Raw genomic sequence first — 5,319 nt, forward strand, 5'->3', positions numbered from 1 at the left:
GGAAAAGGTTTAAAAATACCATTCATCCACCTATTGAGCTAAAAATACCCCTCCATTCACTTTTTTTGTTCACTTATGCCATTTGACTGTTAGGTCAATGCTAAATTAAAAATAATTATTATTCTTTTTGTAAAGCTTAAAAAAAATATTTTGCAAAAGATTTTTGTTTTTTTAAACTAATGCACCAATAGTCCCACTAATTTAGTACTTTCTTCTTATTTTTTTCAGTTTTTACAAAAAAAAAATATTTTTTCAGTTTTTTTAAAGTATTTTTTTTTTGTGAAAACTGGAAAAAATAGTAAAAACAGAAAAAAAAAATATTTTTAATAAAATATTTTCGTTTTTGAATTTTTTTTCAGTTTTTTTAAAACATTTCGTTTTATTTTCGTTTTTCAGTTTTTTTTTAAAAGAAAAACTATTTTCGTTTTTTTTTAAAAATGAAAAAAAAATTTAAAAACGAAAATATTTTGTTGAAAATATTTTTTTCAGTTTTTAAAAAACGAAAATATTTTATTAAAACATTTTTTTCTGTTTTTACAATTTTTTTTCAGTTTTTAGAAAAAAAAAGCTTTAAAAACTGAAAAAAAAAATATTTTTTTGTAAAAACTAAATTGTTTTGTACAAAAACTGAAAAAAGAAGAAGAATAAGACTTTACTAAATTAGTGGACTACTGGTGCATTAGTTTAAAAAAATAAAAATATTTTGTGAAATATTTTTTTTTAAGTTTTACAAAAAGAATAATAATTATTTTTAATGCATTGACCTAACGGTCAAAGGGCATAAGTGAACCAAAAAGGTAGATGGAGGAGTATTTTTAGCCCAATAGGTAGATTAAGGGTATTTTTAAACCTTTTCCAATAGTTTAGAGCCATTTTGAACCCTTTTCCGTATATTCAAAGTTAAGTACTTTTCTTAACTAAATTGTGTTAAATCAAAGATGGAATAGTTAGGAGCATTTCTTTTCTTGGTTAAAGTTCTCAATTCCTTTTTCTCAGTTCTATGGCATGTTCCCTATTGATATAGCTATTAGAAAAAGAAAAAAAGAAAAAAAAAGTTTGTTACATTCTTGTATATAAGGTTTTTGCATCCATAAGAAAGAATTAAATAGCTTTAGTTGTGTAATTGTCTAAACTACATTCATTTCTTATTAAATATTTTACTTAATTAAACTGTTCCACTAAAAGCAATAAATAAATTCAAACTTTTTAAGAAAATACCAAATATTTTTAGACGAATCTAATTTGCCAATGAGTAGCATATCCTGGAATCCTACATCGGATATAGATGAGTTCCTTGAACTTTTTGTATATGGCTTGAAAAATCCTTACCATTTAAGTTAGTTAGGCTCAAGATTCACTTTTATCATGGTATATGGTGTTCTTATTGTTTAGTGGGCTTAAGTTCTAGTATTGATTTTTCAGCCAAAATTTCACGGTATAGCCAGTTTTCGGACTGGTCAATCAAAAATAGTCAGTGTTTACCAAGTCAATGAAAAATAGCCACCGTTTTGCTGCAATAGAGACCGGTCCAGCATAATATACTGGAGTTTGGTGCACTTGTGTATGAACTCCAGCATATTATGCTGGACCGGTATACTTTGCTGGCTCCAGTATAATATACTGGAGACTGGAGCACTGGTGCTCCAAACTCCACTATATTATACTGGACCATTATACTTGCTGGAACTCCAGTATATTATGCTGGAGTTCTAGTGTATTTATGCTGGAACTCCATCATATTATGCTGGAGTTCCAGCATACTATCCTGGAAGTATACTTATGCTGGAACTCCAGCATAATATACTGGAGTATTTTCCGGGTTTTGAACAGTGTTTTCGCTCAGATTTATCTTTACGTAAAAAGTGGCTAAATTTCGATTACTTTTGAAATTGGGCTATTTTTGAACGACCAGTTGTAAATCTGGCTATTTTTAAAAATCACGCCATCTTTCAAAACAAATTACTCCATATATTTTTGTAGCCGACTTTAGCGGGTAAGTTTGTGCCTTAGGTATGGAGTCGTTTTTTGTAGTGAGCGTTTTACTTTTCAAAAATAAAACTTCTCAATACAAATCTGAATTAATCGTGACCCAATGCAGATCAGATGCAAAATTTAAAAAAAAAAATGTAAACACCACTTTTTTCATATTACCAATAAATCTAGAACTTTTTTACTACATGATATTCTGGAAAGTAGGTGATTAGGAAAGAAAACCACTCACATGTTTATTTGTCTATAAATTATTGGTTAGGAAATTTCCTTGATCATATTGAGTCCGTGATGCAAAAGGCAAAAATTCTTCCTTTTCACACACCCCATATTTGTTATTGATGGAAGTCATAAGACGCCTTTGTTGAATAAATTGGCTCGTAAAGATTGTGGCAAACTGTCCGTTCACCATATCTTCCCCGCCAATTCCTACTATCGATCACCATAGGCACAAGCCGAGCTATGGGTTCGATCAAACTTAGTAATTTTTGTGAAATATTATACTTGAAGTCAGTTATTTACACTTAGGGGTCGTTTGGTTGCCGGTTAGAGTTATGCAAGTATTAGTTATGCAGGGATTAGTTATGCAGGAATAAGTAATGCAGGGATTAGTTGTGCAGGTATTAGTTATGCAGGGATTAGTTGTGCAGGTATTAATTATGCAGAGATTATTTTTTTGAATGTTTGGTTTGTTCTATTAGAAATTGATATACATTATATAAATTTTAAAGTAAAATGCTTGTTTACAACTATACCCCTGGCCTTCTTTTGCATTGTTTTTTCTCTCTTTCCATTTATGTAGGAAACAATTTAGTTAGGAACTTTTGGTGTTACTTTCACTTCTTCGTCATACTACTGAACTATGTGAAGTTTAGACATATTTGATTTTCACTTCTTAGTTTTGGTATTTCCATTTTCTAGTGGCTTCTCCAGTTTGTTTTTGCTAGTTTGTTCTTTAAAAATGAGAGAAGACAAGGTATATAGTTGGCAAGTGAAAGCAAGTGAAACCTGTTGACGGGTTGGCAGAGAAATAAGGAAGCCTTATGTGTAAAGTGATAGGGGTCAATTTGTCATTTCAGTATTTTATCCATGTATTACTAATACATGTATTAGTTATTCCATCTTCTACCCCGCATAAAATAATACACAGATTGACTCATAACTTATACATGTATTATTTATGCATAATTGAAAAATGTCAACCAAACATGGTATTAGTTATGCAGAATTTTATACAAAATAACTATTGCCTACCAAACATGGTATAAGTTATGTTACCCCTTATACATGAATAACCTTTCTTCTAACCAGCTACCAAACGACCTCTTAATGTCTTATTTATAAGATCGTTTGGTACGCGGAATAAGGTGGGTGATGTTTGGCTATAATTATATATTTTTAGTACATTACATAACTTACTTTTTGGTACTTTAATGCTAAATTCACTACAACAAATTCGATTATCAGTGACAATTATTTTGTCACCTAAAATTAATATTTCGTCACAAAAAACTTTTCTTGACGAAAAAAAAAAATCGTCAATCATTCGTCCTTAAATGTGCGTCACTAAAGGTATACAAAGACAACTTAGTGATTCGTCACTAAATAAAGTTATTTTAACTACGAAATTGATTTTCGTCCCCAAACGTATAGTATTTGTGACGAACTTATTTGTCAAAAAAAGTACAAAATTTTTATAGTTGATAGTACATTTTCGTCACTAAACAGGCAATTAATAGCGACAAAACTACCTCGTCACTAACTATTTAGTTTCATTAGTGATAACATTAATTGTCTCTAAAGTTATATGTATTTCGTAGTTGCACAAATGTAATTTTGTCACTAAAAATTACCTATCATACACAAAAAGATATTTCGTCCCTAAATATAAAAATTAGTGACAAATTTGCTTTAATAAAATTGGCTTAAAATTTTGTAGCTAAGACTATTATTTCATCACTAAAAACATCGCTTTTACTGAAAAAATAAAATTGTCCCTATAAATTATCATGATTCACGTCAATTGCAATTATCATAAAATAAAAAATAGTTCATAGTAAATAAGGCAATTATGAGAAATAGAAATATATAAGAACTTTTCATTGCTAAAAAATCAAACAACATAAAGTATTCTAATATACATTATAATACATTTTCTTTGTATATATAAATGGCCCAAAAAATAATATAAAATGTTTCCAAACTATTCCTTTGCCTTCAAACTCCTCCAAGTCTGTGGTTGACTTTGTTTTCTGTTGTTGGAGAACTTTATCCTTCCTATATTAAAAAAAATAGCAAAGGATCAAAAGAGAGAAAGAAATTAGAAAATTCTAATAGTAATCCAGGTATAATTTATCAAGACAATTGAATGCAGAAGAAAAAGGTTGCACATACAATGGAAACCAGAAATTGGTAAGAAACTCAATAAGATATTAAGATTTGACTAACATAATTTCCTGTAACCATCAAAGATTAGCATTAGTCTGAGATATGCTAACAAGGCTACTTAAAGAGTTTACTTAAATCTTATATATTGGTGTTTCTAATATAAGCTTGCTGACAACAAGAACATCTAATTATTTTAAAGATAAGATGCCGCTCTTACATAAAAGAACCTCCATTTAGTTGAAATTGAGATATGCCAAAATTTCACAATGGCGATGATGCTTAAACAATAACAGAAAGAGGATTGACATGTCTATAATCCAAAAATATCCCCTTTACCAATCGCATAATACAGAGACACAAATTTCCAATAGTATCAGAATTTGTGACATGAAATACCAGATATGAAATTTTCAGAAACTAATCAAACCATAAATTTTTTAACCATGACGTATAGCTTGTATTATCTTTTACACAGAAGAATTGAAAAATGCCCTGGAGCAAATATTACTTTTTATGAAGAGTTCAAAATGAAAACAAACTGAATATTACTTATAAAGGAAAAAATTAAGCGGACAGCTAAGTATTCTTCACCCAACTTCGCCAACCCCACCCCCCTAAAAAAGAATAAAATTGTATATGTCATAGCTGATATTAAGTTGTCAATCCAAAAGAGAAGCAAAAGATGCCTAGGCCAGAGTTTTTGTGTTATATAAAATTATTACTGTCTTAACCATATCCCTAGTCATACAAGATTACTAAAAAGGATATTTATCTGCAACGAGCTTATAGGACAAATGCACAAAAATTCTGAAGATATAAGGTCATTCAATTGAAGTGACATTAAGAGTCTAACCTCAATTTTAGCCCCTCACCCCTGCACATAAGATTTAACAAATTGCTAATCTGTTCAACGAAAAGAAAAAAGTTTAAACAAATAAGTAA

At 29.4% G+C, this 5,319-nt stretch overlaps 1 long non-coding RNA gene across 1 annotated transcript; it reads right to left on the minus strand.

The window, feature by feature from the left end:
* Positions 1-4,063: 4,063 nt before the first annotated feature.
* LOC109212978 lies at positions 4,064-4,871 on the minus strand. The gene is made up of 2 exons (XR_002065934.1): positions 4,384-4,871; positions 4,064-4,266 (listed from the first exon to the last, which is right to left on the minus strand). It is a non-coding gene; the product is annotated as an uncharacterized LOC109212978 (long non-coding RNA).
* Between the last annotated feature and the right edge of the window lie 448 nt (positions 4,872-5,319).

Source organism: Nicotiana attenuata, unplaced genomic scaffold (assembly GCF_001879085.1).
Source record: "Nicotiana attenuata strain UT unplaced genomic scaffold, NIATTr2, whole genome shotgun sequence".
In the NCBI taxonomy this organism is placed as follows: Eukaryota; Viridiplantae; Streptophyta; class Magnoliopsida; order Solanales; family Solanaceae; genus Nicotiana; species Nicotiana attenuata.